General features: G+C 41.2%; 1 protein-coding gene across 2 annotated transcripts in view; it reads right to left on the reverse strand.

Moving 5' to 3' along the window:
* The window catches only part of LOC144821377 (uncharacterized), a 357,336-nt gene that overhangs the window by 223,038 nt on the left and 114,849 nt on the right, over positions 1–19,449 (reverse strand). The window lies entirely within an intron of this gene.

Raw genomic sequence — 19,449 nt, forward strand, 5'->3', positions numbered from 1 at the left:
AGGAGTTTGGTGAGTCAATATTTTAGTCAAAATTCGGTCCAGCTCTAACCAGATCTGTGCTGTACTAAACTTATGTCCTGTCAATCAACCTTATGATGTTGCTTATTAAATCGTCGGTCTGAGGGTTTTAAATGGGCCTAGTCCTGCCGGTGCTCAGAGTTCTTAAAAGCAGGTGCTGAGAAGGGGCCCCATCAGGCTCTCCATTTTTGCCCTCACCCTCAGGACAAAAACAAAAATCTTACCTCTGCAGCTGTAGCACCCTTCACTGCCTTTGATGTAATTTCAAAGAGACTTGTTATAGTTCTTTCACAGTCTCATCGTTTCAGAACGGAAGCATTTTCAATGTTCTATACAACGAAGCATAGTTGTTGCTTATTTATCTTATGCAACTAACAACCAAAGCCAATAGTCCTGGCTTGTTGTAGACATAATGTTACTTGTTGTATTATATATCTGGATGCAATGACAGAAGCAGAAAATTACCAGTCTGGTGGCACACTATGCTAAGTACAGAGTTTTAGTTTATGTGTTTTAAGCCACGCCCTAATTACATCGGCCACGCCCCCTTGAGAGAAACACCCCCCCTAGTTTTTTCATCCCACTTAAAGCCCTTGTCGATCTACAACAATTGCCAGTTACAAAAGTATTCAAATTGTTTATCGATTGTATATTCTGAAAAGGAGAACTGATACTTAAAGCTTATTAAACAACAGTGTGGCTATCTTTATATTGTTGCATGTTTATCCACTGAACCTATTCAATGTTGATGAGTCAAGTGTGGCAGTGACAGCCAACTGTTAGCACTCTAGAGCCACTATGTGCCACGTGCTGGATATTTCCAACACAGCTCTGCTCGGAAGCCCGCCGTCAGCCGGTGCTTCTAAATGCCGGCGCACCAAATACCAAGGTTTCGTGGTCTTGAATAGGAGTGGGCAGAATTTGCGTAATTGCGTTACTCAAATCTCCGCGAAACAGTAGAAAATCGCCGCAAACACGTAGAAATTCCGCGAACATGCGGAAATGCTTGTTCGCGATGCTTTTTTCCTGTTCGCAATCGCTGTTTACGTGCTCGTGGGGAAATATCTTGCGAACATGCATTTTGAGAACGGGAACAAGCAAAAATTTCGCGAAGTCGCGAAATGCTGAATTTTGGGCAATTTCACGTTCCGTGAAATTACCCAAATTCCGCAAATTCGCCGAACAGAACGGAATTTGCCGCCCCGGCCTAGTCTTGAATCAACCTCATGGCTCTTTCTTGCACGTTCAAACACTCTATGCCCCTTTATCTCACTTGCGGACGTTTATACGTTTTCCCTTTGCGACGGGTTTTCCGCTTTCTCTTCCTACTTCTTGATGAGCTGGTCCCCAAAAATGAAAGCCCTTGGGCCCAACCACCAACCACCAGGTCAAATGGACACGGCACAGAGTGGGATAGTGCACCCTTTTTATAATGCAGCCTGTGATTTGTAGAGTCAGTACAACACAGCAGCAATGGATGGGAACAATACATAAAGAAACATGTTATTTGGCAAAGCAAAAAGCAAGAATATGGCCTGAGTGCTCCAGTGTTTGTGGGCCAGTAAACTAAATACAGGAACTGTGACTGGCCACATGGTCCAAGATGTGCAGCAAAAGCGAACTGTTATATAGAGCAGAGAGCGAGAAGAAACATAAGGGATAACTAGAGCATAGGTAAGCGGAAGACAATGAATGCATTTGAAGGTGGGACACAAAACATTAAATACAAGATGGGAGTGAAATGAAGCCACTGAAAAGGTGTAAGTTGGGAGGACAGAGAGGAAGTATGAGGTAAACAAGAGATGATATGAATCTCAGAGTAATGATTGGGCACAAAGGAGCCGAAAAGTAGTCAGGGAGCTCAACATAGAGAAAAAAGTAACCAAGGTAGTTTGAACAGAGAGAGAAAAGCAATAATTAAGATAATCTGAACTTAGAGAGAAGAGCAGTAATCAAGGTAGTCTGTAGAAAATAAGTAATCAAGGTGGCATAAAGTAACAGTGAGGATGAGTACTTTGCTAGCTTTTAGTTGAGGACTGTGCAGATAAATATGTGTATGTAGCCAGTGAAGGTATATCAAGTCGTAAACAAAAATTTATTCACCTTGTCCGCATGCAGGACTGTTGAACTTTTAAAGCAATTATGAGTTTTACAATGTGGCTGCCACAAATCACAACACTGATATCCCAAGAAAATGGATACCACACAAAAAATGTCTCCCAATCAATCAATCAATCAATCAATTAATCATAACACTTGTATAGCGCGCTCCTCACCCGGGAGGGTCTCAAGGCGCTTGGGGGAGGGGGTCCGCTACTGCTCGAACAACCAGGTCTTGAGTTGTCTCCTGAAGGCGAGATGGTCCTGGATCAGTCGAAGGTGGATGGGGAGGGAGTTCCATGTTTTGGCCGCCAGGTAGGAGAAGGATCTTCTTCCGGCGGTGGCTCTTCGTGTGCGTGGAACGGTGGCGAGGGCGTGGCTGGTCGATCGTAGCTGGCGGGTGGGAGTGTAGAAGGTCAGGCGGTCGTAGAGGTACTTGGGGCCCAGGTCGTGGAGAGACTTGTGTCTTGTGTCTCCCAGTTTCATTAGGACCACGTTTGAGTGATCCGATGACTTTCGATATGTGAGGTTTCTGCACATATTGGAATTATGAGGTTAGCGTTTTATTATCAGACCTAGTACGAAATGAGGGCAATATAATATGCTTCATCAAAATACATTTTGGCAGGTCAAAACTGCTCTCATTTATTGGGGCGAAAATGGTCAATAATTACTTAAACAATATCTGCAAGGTATGTGTATGTGTAGTAATTGAGGCGGAAACGGGTACAAATACTTAATAGTATTTATTGGAACTATTGGAACGACATGATCGTGGAGCCAGTAGAGAACAGCTCCACCAGGCTCAGCAGACAGACCCAACTGACAACAAGTATAGAGTACCTAGGCAACACAGAGATTCTACAAGTGATATCATAGAGAATAAACTCTATACATCAAAAGCACTTTTAACACTGCAACATTAACAATATAACAAATAACTTTTACAACATTACTACATAATGTTATGCATTATTCTAGGGACAAAACTCGTAATAAGCAATAATTATTGCACATAATAAATTCCATACACCTCGGTGTCAGTGCTCACTGTGAACAATAATTATGGAACGTCTTAAGGTGGGCCTTAGTCACTAAAGAGATCTGATGGCTTCAGTGAGTTAGCAATCTCACGTCCTAGTCCACCCGATGCAACTGCACTTCTAGGGCGCCTGTGAAATATGATCATGTGTTTCCCCAACAGCATTACAGCGAACTACTGGAATGAGAAGAATCAGAAATAGCAGATTCGGTAGGAATGATGCCAACTCCTGTTCTCGGAAAATAAGTCCTATTTTAATAGAGGGCATCAATTTTACTGGGATAGGAGTGGGGGTTCTCCACAAAAATGTTTGAAACACATGGATCCAAATGATGCATTTTATAACACAATGTTTAATCAAAATCCCCTAAAAAAGCATAGACTTTACATATAGCTCTGAAGACTAATTATTGGACTTTTCCAATAGTTCAGATTTGCACTGTAAAATACTTGTATTTGGATTTACCATCACAAAATTGTTCAGCCAATATTTTTAACTTATTCGATGTCGTGTGGTGCCACTTAATGCTCACACTTAAATGCCTCAAACTATAATAGGAAAAAGCACAGTCACAACTCCAGACACAAAATGCCTGTGCTAAATAGTCTGTGCTGCGTTATGGTGTCTACCACGTCAGCTGGTACAACAGCCAATTTGATATTTAGCTAATGCTATTGCTATTGGTTTATTGTTGACCATTCAATTATTTAAAATCATTACAGTAAAAATAATAAAAAACAAACAAAAGAAAAAAAAAAGCTAAAAATTGAAGTCCATCCCCCCTTTCTCGCCCCCCCCGCCACCCCCTCCCCCGCCGAACTGCGAGTCTTTGGAACTCTGTTTCCGACAGACATATCCTGTATTGCAAAGTCCCTTTTGCCATCAACTCCGGGAACTTCATTGTGCTTCGGCAATGGTTCAATCGGGCTGGCTCTTGATTGCCCATAAATTGTTACTGAGGCACCTTGTTTGCCTCTTCTCAGTCTCTGTGTTTCACGTGTTTATGGTGAAGCACTTACGTCTAAGGCCAGTCTAATATGGTGAGTAAATTTTGCCGCTCTTGCGAGGCAGTGTGTTGTTGTTTCAGAGAAGCACCAGTCTGATGCCTCCCTGCATATTCTGATGTAAATAGTCTGTGCTGCGTTATGGTGTCTACCACAACATGTGGCCATCTGGTACAACAGCTAATTTGGTATTTAGCTAATGGCACACAACAAATGCAGATTTTCCACAGCTACTTCATCAAAAGAGGCAAGTCTGTTTAGATTGAGCCTAGACAGAGCTTGCACTGTCAGGTGATATGTTGTATGTACTTTGTGGGGTCTGACTCCTCACACGCTTTCGATTGACTTTTGTGTGTGTTATTTGAAAATTGTAGCCTGCAAATGGCTGATTGTTGGTGCATGTTCCACCTTTTTCCTCAAGTTAACTCCCATGGAGTATTGCCGCGGGAATAAGCAGTGATGTTGTTTTCGTGGGTGCGGTTTTTGTCATGTCTCACCTTTTTTTCCCCTCAAGTTAACTCCCATAAAGTACTATTATTGTGGTAACGAGCAGCAACACGTGTGCTTTGCCTGCTTTCTCCTCACCACGCAGTAGAATAAAAATCAAAGTTTTGTGAACGTTAAAACAGATTATATCATTAATTTGGGATGATGCACAATGCGTTCTCTTCTCATCTAGCTAAAACCCCTCGTCCCCCGCTCATCCTGTTGGTTGTGCAAAGGATCTCTTGTTTTTTAACTGGCCTGTGTTTTTTCTAACATCTGTCACTCCTTCTTTAAGAACTCCTATGACCTGGTGACAGCATTCACCAGCGCACTCACTTTGTAGAGACACCATAGCCGCCATATTGTAAATGCAACATTTCTTTAAGATCGCAGGCTATGAAAAAGCACTCCCCTGAACGTAACTCCCACCCCCTAAAGAAGCCTCTCCCCCTTTGCAGGTGGGTCCCTGACTGCACCCAAAGTACACTTCATAACATGCTCCTCCCACATTGGCACAGGTTATCGGTTGCAGCACTTCACGTGCCACCTGGCTGCTCGCAGTCATTGCACAAGCCCTGTAACCTTGTGTCGCTCAACATGGCAGGCCAGCCTAAAAACATTGTCATCTTCAAACCACCAGAATGATGGGGAATGACTGGCGGAAGCAGTCTAGGCAGGTGAGAAGCTGCTACAAGGTGCAGATGTTGTATACGATCCAGACTGTTCGACATTAAGGGGCTGATTACGATGTAGGGCGGATCGCCACCCCCTGCATAGTGGTGGCCATCCGCCCTACATTTCCCTCCGCCCGCCACCCATTCACCAATATGGCAGGGGGGACCCGGTCCGCCGGTCGACTTGTCGACCGGGCGAAAAAAGATCATAATATGGTGGCGGTGTCTGTGAGACACCGCCATCCATATTATGATAAGTGCCGCCATGAAAAGGCTTGCGGTCTTCGCTCCCCCATGGTGTTGGGGGGTGCACATGGGGGGTACCTATGGTACCCCCCTGCATTTGCATGCACAATGCAGCAGGCACTGCATGGAGACTGACACTTTGTGCATGCAAATGCAAAACATGCATTTTTACCATTGCGGCGTGTGCTTCTGAAAGCACCGCCCGCCGCAATGTTAAAAATGCGTGTTGCGCCCGCCAGTGTGGCAGGCGTATCCTAATCTCCCCTACAGCACCGCAGCATATATGGCTGGCGATCCCGTTTTCCGTCAGGATGGCAGGCGGACAAAGTGCACCTGCCATCCTAATGATGCCCTATATGTTAAAAGGGCTTAATCTGGAGAAACACAAAATTGGTCTTTAAAATGTAACACATTGATAGGGGTTGTCTGCACTAATAAGAATGCCCAACTACCCAAAGGACCACTTTTTAGCATCTTAAGAATGCTTGAGAAAAATAACAATAAGGTTCCAAACATAGGCCATGCAGTTTGCAGGCACCTCTTTGTTGCTGGTTCATAGCTCACTGTGCTGTTTAGGAAGGAATGTAATTTATGACCTGAAAGTAACAAAAGGATCACTGTTGCAAAAGTAACCCACTCCAGAGTGTACGTACACCACAAACAAGAGATATGCATCTGTCGGGTTACGTGCATTGTTTATTGTTCCCTGACAAATTGTCAGTGTTTTTGCAGGAATCTTATTATAAATTGTGAAGGAAGGGGAGTGTGTAGTGTTAAGAGCATTGACAGTGGGGTTACTTGTTCGCTGCGGGGAATGTTGGGAAATACAGATTCTACAAGTGACTTGGTTTTGTCTGCTGCTGCTGGGCTGAAATGCTGGCGGTGTGGAATAAAGACTGTTCTTACCACGCAGTCTGCACTTCTCTTCAGCACCTTATGTTGCACTTTGCAACAGGAACCTTAACCCTCTGTGCTACTTTACAATGAATCTCAACAGTGACAAGAGAAAACTCAGATCTATCCAGCTAAGACCATTAATCACCGGCGTTATTAACATTTTTATTATCGCCTGACAATGATCTCGGTGGCTGACGTTTTTTACCCCATAAGATATTTTCAAATGCGGCACCTGCTCTAGCTTGGTGGTCGGGGAGATGCCACCGGAATTCCTGGGTGTTATCATTGGGGTTTAACCTTTTTGATATATGCATCTAGCTTCCCCAGAGATAGTCAACATTGATTTCATTCCAGACGACCCTGTCCGACAGCAGGGCGTTATATCTGTGGACATGCCATATCCATGTCCAGTGCAAGAGATTCGATAATTTGTTAGAACATCTCAGGCAGTGGTTGCAGCTGAGCATTCCTAGTGTACAGTTTGTACCTGAGAGCACAGAGAGTGTTGACCTCTTATTCAATTCTTTGGGAATAATACCAGCACTCTTTCCTTTACTCCTGTATACCACTGGGTAGATTTTTAAATTTTTAATTGGGCACAGGGGAGTTTACCATTTGATTAGACATCATTATCCCAGATTCCCACTGCTCCCTTGGGGGACAGGCAGTGGTTGCAGCTGGGTAATTATACTGTACAGTTTGTAACTGAGAGACAGAGAGTGTTGTCCCTAATTGACATAATTTTGGGACAATTCTATCGCTCTTTCTGGCTCTCCTGTACACCTTTGGGTATATATTTTAATTTTTGCACAGGGAATTATACCATTTGATTGGATATCATTACCCCGGCAACCCTCGCTCCCTGCTGGGGCACACAGTGGTTGCTGCTGACTATTCATAGTGTACAGTATTCACCAGAGAGACTGGGTGTGTTGTCCCCTTATTCCACCCTTTGGGAATAATTCCATCACTCTTTTGTCTCTCCTGAGAACCTTTGGGTATATTTTTTTTATTTTTATTCGATGACACGGTATTGTACCATCTGATTGGGCATCATTACCATAGGCTTCCCCTGATATACCTTCTGGGGGAGGTAGTGGATGTGGCTGAGTAGCAGAAATACCCTACTTTAACAATACGGGTCGATTCCGATGTCAGTTGGAAGGGTTCCGGATCGGATTCGGGTTTGCGGATCCTTTGCTTCCGACCGATTCGGACACACTTCAGAGCGACCAAGTATGATCCCTGAAAACTGTTAAGGCTGACCAACTTGGTTCCGAAAGGCATTTGGACAGGGTGAGCCTTTCCGGAGCCGATTCGTACAGCTCTATGGACTCGATTTCCAAACGAGCAAGTACGATGACCGATTAGGACAGCCTTTCCGACTTTGTATGCCCGGAACGAAACAGCTGTCAGAATCAGTCTTAGGGGGCCTGTATCAGGCCAGGCCCCCTTTCACCCGGGGACCTCTGAATTGCGACCCTTGGGGGTACCCATGGGTCTCCTCTTCCCAACCATGCACACGGTGGCAGGCCCCATGGGGTGCCCACCACATGGTGCACGATTTTCCCCAGCCTCCCCTTTCTTCAATGGGAGCCTATGTTCATGTTAGGAGCATAGGCTCCCATTGTAGTCAATGGGAGTCCAACAGAATCGTATCCGGATAAATACAGATGCATCGTACTCGGTCAGTCAGACTCCCCCAATCTGAGTCATACAAAACGCATTCTGGAACCAATTTGGTTGGTATCTTTCCGAACGAGATCTGTATCGGGCTCAAAATAGAAAAATTATATTTTCCGTTTGTTCCTTTGACAACCGCTTTTTTCAGAATGTTCCTTTTTTTGGTATAAAATTCTCTTATTTTCTAAATGATCACTCCACTGCATACAAAAAAAAATAAGTAAGAAAGATTTACAACGCGAATAGCAATAGCTTTTACAAATGCGAGACCGATTGCATTGGAAATCCTTGTTTTGAGATGTGGTTGCTTTCTTTAGAGTGAAAACTGAAAAACCTGCAACATTTTGATTCGTTTTTGTGCAGATCTCTAACTTTCAGCAAAGATGGAACTGTGAGAGTGTGATGGAGCTGTGGGTGGGAGATGCCACTGCCAGCTATTTACTAGTAAGATGAATGGAAAGATATGCTCAATGAACACCTATTCACTGTTACCATGAAGAGCAGGGTGAAGATTGATTTGCATATGCAAGGTCTAAACTGATGTGGCATGGTGAGAAAAAGAAAAATGGATTTAACCCATATCTCTTGACTGGGAGTGAGTGTTTAATTTGTTCCACTCTCCGGCCATCATTTGTGTGTCTTTTAACTACTACAATGTTCAAGTTCAAGTTCAAGAATTTATATAGCGCACTACTCACCCATAGGGTCTCAAGGCGATGTGGGCATTTCTCTACTCTAAATCTCTTTGTATGCCTTTGTGATAGGCTCCAGTCCACACTGGAGGTTGAGGGAGCACATCTGTGCATTCCCTAGTGACAGCTACAAAACAGTGGGCATGCAACTGGAACGGCACACCTCTGCCATTTGCAGGCCTGGTTGGATAGATTGGAGGAAGAGGGTTTGACACTTGGCCTCTGGAGCCACACCATAGCCCCACTAAATGTTAAGATCTGCATTCCACGGCCTCATTGCAGACAGGACTGAAATTTAGGGGAGACATCTGTGGTTCAAAGGGAGACCTTTTGAACCACACCCAACTTCAAAGGCATACTACAGTATAACTACTGGTGCTATACTTCAACAGGGCAGTGATACACTTATTAGGACGTGGGCTGGGCAAACCTTGGAATGCGTGGTGCACACTGCAAGAGAAATCTGTTGTGTACAAAGAGGATTACTGCCATTGAAAGGGACCGCGTGCCTTCCTAAATAGTGGCTGGCCTGGGCTGACTACCAAAGGTGCTGTGTGGTATCCTGAAGTGTACTTTTAAGGGCTGGTTGACTTTCTCCCTATTCATTCAGAAGTCTCAGGAACATCAAATATCGCCTAAGACCCACACCGTCTATTTGCGACACCTGGGCAGCAGTGCCCTCCCAAGTGCCCACATCATCTGCTGGAGGCCAGATTGCCTGGTGCAGAGCCTCAAAGTCTTGCCCACATCTAAGGCATGTGACCCCTGCATTGTGGGGAACTGGGCAATCATAAGCATCTTGTTGGTGGTGAGCGGATTTACCGGTTGAGGTATCCAGGATGACTTTGTGTGCGGTGTCAGATTCACAGGTTATGACCCTCGAGGTGGAGGTGTAACCGTAGTAGTTCCTTAAGCTACCTCGTGAGGTATTGTTGAATTTGCACCTGTGTGTGTAACCGGAATGTGTCTCAGGCGAACAATATCAAAGTGCACCGGTCATTGTGCCTCATTTCCAGGGAGGTATGGAAATTGCAACTCTTTGTTGTGTGTGACGGGCACGGTCTGGTGCAACCCGTATCATCGCCTACTAGACGTTGTGCCTGGATTGCCTTGGTGCAACTCTGATCAACATGTACCTGACAGATGCCCTATTCTTCTGAGAGGCTCCCTTGCTTCATTCTCCATTCATCGATTGTTCCCTTTTTGGCCCTCAGCACGGCGGACCAACTGCCTTCTCCCCTCCTGGGCTTTCCTGACAACATTGCATTCCCCCGGCTCAGGCCTGAGTGCTGAGAGTGATTGAATGGGCTGGAGGAATGCTTCTAAGAGCAACTGGTAGCGGGTGAAGAGATTGCATGCCCCCCCCCCCCCTGTGCTTTGCAAAACTAATCTGTTGCCGGAAGGCCCGTTTGGACCCCTGTGGCGTGACTGACTATTGCCTTCAGCTCACTTCTGCTCCACATCCTGTGGGTGAACTTTTCAAGTGTCTGCCAAACCACTTTGTTGACTGCCTCCTAATTAGTCCTGCTACCTCCTCCCCCTCACTGCCCCCCCACCTACTTCATTTGGACATGGATGGGATTAGCACTGCTAGTAATGATTCCAAATGTGATTTATGCCCAGAGATACATGATGTTCATATCGTGTTGATTATTATGTGAGTTGAATACAAAGGTTATTCACATACTTCACATGTGAAGTCTCTTTTCTGATGTTCAAGATATTTAACATGAGTGATGTGCTGCGCAGCACCAAGCTACCCAAGGGTGAGTGCAGGTTATCCAGTGAGTGTAATCATCCACCCCTGATGGGAGTGGTAGGGTGTGCCTGGCTGGGGTTTTGTCTCAGCTAGCCAGAAAGTGCCAGTTCCAACAGTGTGCTTCAGAGTGTAGGAAGTCTTAAAGAGGTGCCAATGTGGTGACATGGAGGCTGTTCAGTACAGCGTTGCTCAATCAAGCGTAAAGGTTGAAGATGAAGCAGAGACTCCACAGGAGATGGGGAGTTTCTGGTATGTGGCCGCTCCCATCTTGTTGACCTGATGGTGGATTGAGAGATGACTGTATTAGCAAACGACATGTCCATTTGTTTGCTGTTAATCAGTCCTTGGTGGATTGGTAGGTAGCTGAGAGAAAGATTCGGTACCAAGGATGTTTTTTGTGATTATAGAGCAAATGTCTCCTTGCTTCAGCTTGGCCTGAAACCTGTTTGGTAAATCTGTTGGTTGGTAAAGTTGTTCTTGATTATCTTCTCCTGTAATTGAATGGAAACAACTTAAATTAAAAGTCATGCGCGTGATGGGTTGGTAGGTTGTTTTCAGGAGAAGGAGGTGGTTCGATTTGGGGTCACCATAGTGGTTATTTGGTTCAGGGAGGGGTTAATGGGGTTGAGGAGGCGGATTAGGGCATATCATTGCAATAATTCATGATACTGACATATCCCAGTCTTCACAGAAGGTGGTCTTTAGTACATTGAGGATTTCAGTTATTTGGGCTTTCTAGAGGACCTTGAAGGCTGTCCACTTGGAGATGGAGTGCTGGTGGATATTTGTGATATATGTAAGTACAATCCTTTGGGAAAAATTGAAAAAATGTATTTATTTTCTCATTTCTCAATATCGCTTGATAAAAATACCCTTTTTGTATATAAAATATAGACGGTGTTGCATTTCTACTCAAAAATATTATTCTCTTTTTCTCAAAAGGCCATAGATTTATTTTTAGGGATAGTGATATAGTCCATTTTTATATTCCTAGTCAGAGATAAATTGGCTTGTCATAATTGACTCATAGTGCGTCTACACAATAAATATAGCCGTATCTAGAGAACAATGCAATTGTGCTTTGTGATGAAAATCTGCAGAAACCCATGCTAATGGTACAGAACATTCTGATTCAGAGATCCTGGAAATCGTTTGAAGTGTATCTCACAACCATCAACAGGCCACCTTCCAATCCCCCAAGACACAAACAAAATCAAACAACACCTGATACATATAGCCTTAAAACAGCTTTGTATTGTACGCTAAACAACGCCTACCAAAATGAGTACAAAAGACTTTAATACATTCACTGACAATATTACAAACCCTAGTGCTGCTGAGGCGACAGTTACTTTTTGTGGCAAATGCATTTTCTGTGACCTACAAAATACGTAAAACTGGTATTAAATGTGCCTGAAACCACCCTCAAACTGACGAACACTGCGGTGCCTGTATTGACATGAAACATCCACCTTTCACTGCCAAAACAATGGATGCTTTGTGTCAGAGTGTGACGAGGGAACCTTAGAACCAATAAGTATAGAGAAGCGAATGGATTGGACACGCACGCCGTCTTTTTCTCCCTTCTGGCTCGCTCTCCAATAGTTCAGGGACCGAACCATTAAGTGCACAACCCCAAGTTACAAATACAACATAACAAAACCCCGCTGCCAACAAATATTTGCTTGCTGTCTAGACAAAATGTACACTTTTTCTGTAGTGCCGAATTTCACGTCACTTAACCTGTACACATGTGAGGTGTGACATAATAAATAACCACGGGCACAACCAATATTTCAACTGCTGAAGACATCTTTACTTCACGAAACAATAATGGGGTTATGAAGCAAGGTCTAGTAGACGTTATTGGTAGGTGCGGGTGCCAAAACTCACAGATGTGCAAAGTGCTTCTGGTGCTTGGAACCTGTTTGTGCATCTGAGCTAAAAAGGGGGATAGAATGGCCAAAGGGAAGTTCAACCAGTTTTGAGCATGTGGTTAACATTTGAATTGTATTGTGCATATATAAGTACCACAAGGTAGAACTATGTATTACCAAGCTGCGCAAGCACAGGTGTGAGCACAATTTGGGCTTCACTCATGCTAAACTCAACTGCAACATGTGCAAATTACGTTAAACACTCACTTTAACTCTAACACTCGTGTTTAAATGATTCTGAAGTGTCAATCAACACAGCGCAATTCCAAAGACTTTATTTAGTACTTGGAGTAAAATCTTTATTTAAGAGGTTTGACATTACCAACTTGAGAAGTAAGACTCTTAATTTATTAAATAAAACATACCATTCTGCCCTAAATTCAAGGTTTAGGCATATGCCTGACAAAAATGTATTGATGGCCACTGGACCACACACCTGACTTCCCCCTTCCTGCACTACCTCTGCCTTCTTTCACTCTGACAATTCCCATTTTATACTGTTACCTCATCACCAAACTCCCAACCATATCACTTCCCCCTGCATTTTAGCAACTCGGTCTGCTGTGCCCCTCACGTATACTCAGAAGAATTAAGCAAAGCCCACCCACAAATTTTGAGTGCCCTTCACTGGGCCTTCTCACAGTAAACAATGACCAAAGGCATCCCCAATAAACAGAGCATGAGTATCAATGCATAACTTACATCATAAAAGATTATGCATGTGCAAACTCAGAAAAGCCGATGTAAAGTATTTGTAAATTACACAGGATTTTGAAAGATTACCCACGAGTAAGATGTGAGTGTCTGTGCTTGTGAGTGTCAGGGTGTAACCATACAGATATCAGGAGAGTCATCATAGACATGTAATGGATTGTTTGTTTACAAAGTAGATTTCCGTGGGATAAACAAAAGCTTTGGAATGCACCTCCAATAAGCTTTTGAATATCTAACCTACACTGACCAGAAATCACAAGATTGTGATGAAAGTGGTGTCATGTTTGGGAAGAGGGTTTAGGTAGGAGAAAATGACGTTTGTAACTTTCTAACCCTAAAGATGCACAAGCAACATACCCCAAAATGTATGGATGAATAGACTCACGTAAAGGCTGTTTCTTTGTGAAAACCATACAGTTTAATTTCTACTATTCTCAATGTGCAAGTTACGAATGCACAGCTGATGGTGGAGTAGGCACTGAGTGGTCGAAAAGGCCTATGTATATCCCCACGTGAGACTTCACGTGGGGATAGAGGTAGAGAACTGCTTGCCATATTTAAAGATGCCACAGGCAGGTGTGGATCTCTGCGCCATCAATGGAAGCCCTGCTGCCCATTTGCTGAACTGGGTCCATGTTTAATGCACCCAATTGGCCAAGTTTTTTTGTTTTACTATAACAGACTCTTAAAGCGGGATTTTGCTTTCAGAAAACAAAATGACACTGGCCATGGTGCTTAGGGAGAGTTCTGTAAGTGATGACATGGACCTCATTTAGGGGAAGCAGCTGTGTCCCCATGCTTGCCCCTTGAGATCCCTGGCACTGCAATTGCGACCCTCTGCCTCAGAGGGACCCAAATGAGAGGTCTCAGAGGTAGCCAAATCATTGCCAGGGACACGGAGGCAGCTTCAAACCACCATTTTTTTGTAAAAAAAATGTATTACATTAATAGTGACTATTGTATTAGTCACTATTAGTGTAATAAAAAATGGAGATAGCTGGAATATGAACCTACCTGGCAGCGGTGGTAAGCAGCCGCGGGCCATGGAGGGAGTTACGGTGGGGCAGGGAGGCGGGGAGGGGGAGGGGCGGGGTGGAGGGTGCTAAAAACCGGCATATGGATAATTGCAGGTAAGTAAACAATTTAATTAATAAAACGAATTTGGTAGTGCGCCTTGCATCGCAAAATGCGATGCAGTGCACGCTACGAAATTCGTTTTATTAATTAAATTGTTTACTTACCTGATATTATCCATATGCCGGTTTTTAGCACCCTCCACCCCGCCCCTTCCCCTCTCCGCCTCCCTGCCCCACCGTAACTCCCTCCACGGCCCGCGGCTGGTGGTAAGTAAAAAATGCTTTTAAATGTAATATTGTGTGCATGCTTGCGGGTGAGAGTGTGTTTACGTGAGGGAGAGTGTGATTATGTGTGTATGTGTAAGCATGTGTGTGTGGGTGAACCCAAAGGCCTAATAGCGTGTGAGATCACTACCGCTACCCCTGGACGTTTGGTGAATTGACATTCATGCTTGAAGGCCATTGTGTGTTTCCCTACCAGGGGCCGATATTTATATAAAATATTGAAAATTAAATATTGTCAGACATAAAAATTGAGTTTAAAATATCGTCGAACAAAAATATTGTGCGCAAGAATATCGATTTAAAAGTAAGTAATATCAATTTTTAAAATTTCTAAATCATTAATTTGTTTTTCAAAAATATCGTTAATAATATCGTTTTTTATTCATTTTTATGTATTTTGGTATATATTTTAATTGTATATGTTAGAAATTGTTTGCATAATTATTGTTTATCTTTTTTAATTTAGTTTCATAATTTTTAGTAGTTTTGAAATTTAATTTGATAATTGTTTGTTATTTTTAGTATCAGAGCAGGTAGTGGGGTTTATAGGGTAGGTGTTGGGAAGTAAATTAATTATACATTATTAATACTTAATTTCCAATTAATCTTAATTATTTAATTGATAATGATTCATGTTAATTGTATCATAATTTTTTATAGGGGTATATTTCAGGTGCAGGCTGTGGGTTTTATTGTGGTATAGGCTGGGTAGTAAATTAATTAAAAGTTATTAACAAATAATTTGTAATTAATCATTATTATTTATCTGATAGTTATTTAAGTTAATTGTATAATTATTATTTTTAATTAAGTTTCAGGTGAGGGTTGAGTGTCTTGTAGGAGTAGAGAGCGGGAAGTAAACTAATTATAATTAATTTTAATTAATATTAATAATTAAATTGATAATTATATAAAGTGTGCAATACATTAATTGTTTTCTTTTTTTGTATGTGCTGATTTTGTATGAGTTAAGGGTGTGTAGGAAATTAATTATGATAATTAATAAATCATGGTAATTTATAAAAAATGTTAAAATGATAATGAACTAGGTAATATGTGTAATTAAGATATTCTTCAAGTTATATATTAGGTGTGAGTTGTTGCATTTGTAGGGGTTAAGGGTGGGAAGTTAATTAAATGCAACTAATTTATTATTAGTTAATTATTAAAAATAATCGTTTAATTAACAATTGATTATGTAACCGATTCAATTACTGTCTTTTTAAATGTATATATTAGGTGTTGGTTGTTGGTTTTGCATGGATAAAGAGTGGGAAGTTAATTAAATATAATTATTTTACTAATTGATATAACTAATATTTTACTAAATATTTAATTATGTAAAATGTGTAAATAATATAATTTTAAGAATTCTTTTTAGTAGTTTGTAGAAGTATAGGGTAGAAAGTTATTTATGTAAAACATATTTAAAACTGGTTATTTTTTAGAATTATGTTATTTAATAATTGTATGTGTTAATTGTGTTGTGATTTTTAAATGTAATCTTTGTATTAATTTATGATATGTATTAAACTTTGTACTAAATATGTAATTTGTTTATTTAAAAAATATATATATACAGATTTTTTACATTGAAATGTTTAAAAATATATTTAATAGGTTTTTGAAATTATTTTATTTTGTTGAAGTGAATTAGTCTGTTTCTAATGTTGCACTGACTGGAGTGGAAATAGTACATTTTACCTTTTCGCTATCCAACACTTTCCCTACTCTTACACTGACTGGAGTGGAAATAGTAAATTTTACCCCTCCGCGATCCAACACTTTCCCTATTGTTGAATTGACTGGAGTGGGAATAGTAAATTGTACCCCTCCGCAATGCAACACTTTCCCTACTGTTCCACTGAGTGGAGTGGGAAGAGTACGTTTTGTTCCCCCCCCCACACAATACAACATTTTCCCTAATTTGTGGTGGCTGGAACGGTAATAGTAAATTTTAACCCCTCCGCAAACCAATTCTTTCCCTACTGTTCCACCGACTGGAGTAGTAATAGTACATTTTACTCCTCCGTAATCCAATGCTTAACCTACTGTTGCATTGACTGGAGTGGGAATAGTACATTTTACCCATCCGCAATCCAACACTTCACCTACTGTTGTTCGGATCGGAGTGGCAATAGTAAATTTTACCCCTCTACAATCCAATACTTTTCCAACTGTTGCATTGACCGGAATGGGAATCGTAAATTTTACCCCTCCACAATCAAACACTTTCCCTACCGTTACACTGACTGGAGTAGGAAGAGTACGTTTTGTCCCCCCCCCCCACACAATCCAACACTTTCTCTAATTGGTGGTTGCAGGAATGGTAATAATACATTTTAACCCCTCCGCAAACTAATTCTTTCCCTACTGTTCCACCGAGTGGAGTGGGAATAGTAAATATTACCCCTCCGTAATCCAATGCTTTCCCTACTGTTGTATTAACTGGAGAGGGAATAGTACATTTAACCTCTCTGCAATCCAACAACTATCCTACTGTTGCACTAAATGGCATGGGAATGGTAATTTAATCTTCACAATCCAACAATTAACCTACTGTTGCACTAAATGGCGTGGAAATAGTAAATTTTACCTCTGGCCAATCCAACAGTTTCCATACTGTTGTACTGGGTGGAGTGGGACTAGTAGATTTTCCACTCCTGAGTCCATCACTTTGCCTACTCTTGCGTAAATTGTAGTAAGAATAATATTTGTATTTATTGTAATATTTTATAGTTTACTTTTTATTATTATGTTAAAAAATATGAAATTATAATATAAATTAAAATCATTAATTTAACAATATTTTAAATGGATATTTGTAAATAACTATATTAATATATTAAAAGATATGTATTTTACTTTTTAAAAATAATTATAAGTGTTATATTTAAAAATATATATATATTTTATTTTTATTATTATAGTATTATTTAATATATTTAATGTTTACTTTTTAACTTATATATATTTTTTTAAAAACTATGTTTTAGACAATGATATTAGTGACAACGATGTTCTGTTTTTGATATTTTTCTAATTTATATGATAAGTATGGGACAACGATATTTCTGACCGATATGTATATCACAATATTTTAGTATGAAGATATTTTGAGGGTCGACATTTTGTCAGTGAACCACAAGGGTCGCCATGTTCAAAATGGCTGTTCCAGAAAGGGAAGATTAGACTGTTGTCCCACCCTACAAGATCAAAGTGTACAGGAAGATGTCTGTGAGTGGAGGCCACTGTGCGTTTTCCCTACTCGGGAGCATCCTCTCCCACATGGTGGTCTAAGTTAGGGAAAACGAGTCACTGTCACCCCCACCAAAGGTCAAGGGTTTATGCAAACAGAGCCAGCGTACATGCCGCTGGTGTAAACCCAGCTCTTCTTTAATTCTAAGACAGTGAAGGAACCATGAGTTTTACAGTAGCACTACCAACCCGCGAAACTCCAAGGTATTCAATAGGAGTATCTCTTCTTTTTTCCCATCCCTGCGCAAACCTTTGTTTGTGCACGGATCGGGCTAGTCAATTTAGCATTAAGTGCTCCATCCTGTGCAATTTTCGCCAGGTTAAATTTAACAGGTCAAACCTGACAAAAATTACTTGGGTTAAAGGCCAGTTAAATACAGGTACAGTACAAGTGAATCACAAAAATCCACGTTATTTCCCATTTGAATGGGAGAAAATCGAGATTACAGTTATGTATCAGCCCTGATAAATATTGTTCTTCGGGGCACCCATTTCGAACCCTGGGTTTTGAAATTGGGCTAAATGATTCATGTGTGTCTCAGAATGCTAGGAATCATCACATCAACACAAGCCTTATGACATGGCTGAATGACAACTGTAGCACTGATAACGGTCAAAGAATACAGATATCAGGAAACTTCCCATTGTAGTCAAGATAGATCATTAGTTTTCAATTCCGGTTAATTAACATCCTAAAATACTTTCTCCCCTAGAGTACCTGTGTAACGATCAGCAACCTCTTTTTTGTCTTGAAAAGATAATCCAAAATATATTTCTCTAGTTTAGTAAAACGTTTTATGACGTTTGTCTTGTCTACCCAGATGACATATTACACTACTTAAAGGAACTAGTTTCAATAATTAGAATGGACTAAATACAAAGTCCAACAATTTTTCTCCCTATCACTCTGCACATGCTAAAGTACATTGGATATTTATATTTTGAGGATTCGTGTTCTGGAAATCCATACGTATTAAAATAAGCAAATACTGAGGGTTAAACTGATTTACCTGCTTGGTACTGCCACATGCCTTTAGTTAAAGCTCTTGTTTTGCATTAATCCCCCGGCTTCAAATGTCTACAATGCAAAGTGAATTTCACTGGAGAGGGCACGTTGTTGCTTTTCTGCATACCTGAGGGAAGCATCACATTTTTTCTTCGAGGGTCCTCATCCAAGGATTATCTTACACATTCTCAATATGTAAGAAAGTCGTATATAAAGGTGAGGACTCACAAATTTCCACCTACTTCCTTAACTTTAAAACTTCCAGTATTATATTTTTAAAGATGTTTGATTTATAATGGCGGATGAACTCTAAAGCAAACAGATAGTTTTGTATTCCAGAATATTTTTAGCCATTTTTAACTCGTGAGGTTCTTTAGAAAATCATTAACACCATGCCTCTTAACGTGCTTTATGGGAAGTCAAAGCGATATACTGATGAAGGCAGAATGGCTCAGTTAATTGCATACATGCTCTACTAACAAATGTGCTAATCTAATGGTCAGATGCTTGAATCCTGGCAAGACCAAATTAGCCTTCCATCCTGGAGGGGTCGGTAAATTGGGTACCATAA

Source organism: Lissotriton helveticus, chromosome 2_2 (assembly GCF_964261635.1).
Source record: "Lissotriton helveticus chromosome 2_2, aLisHel1.1, whole genome shotgun sequence".
In the NCBI taxonomy this organism is placed as follows: Eukaryota; Metazoa; Chordata; class Amphibia; order Caudata; family Salamandridae; genus Lissotriton; species Lissotriton helveticus.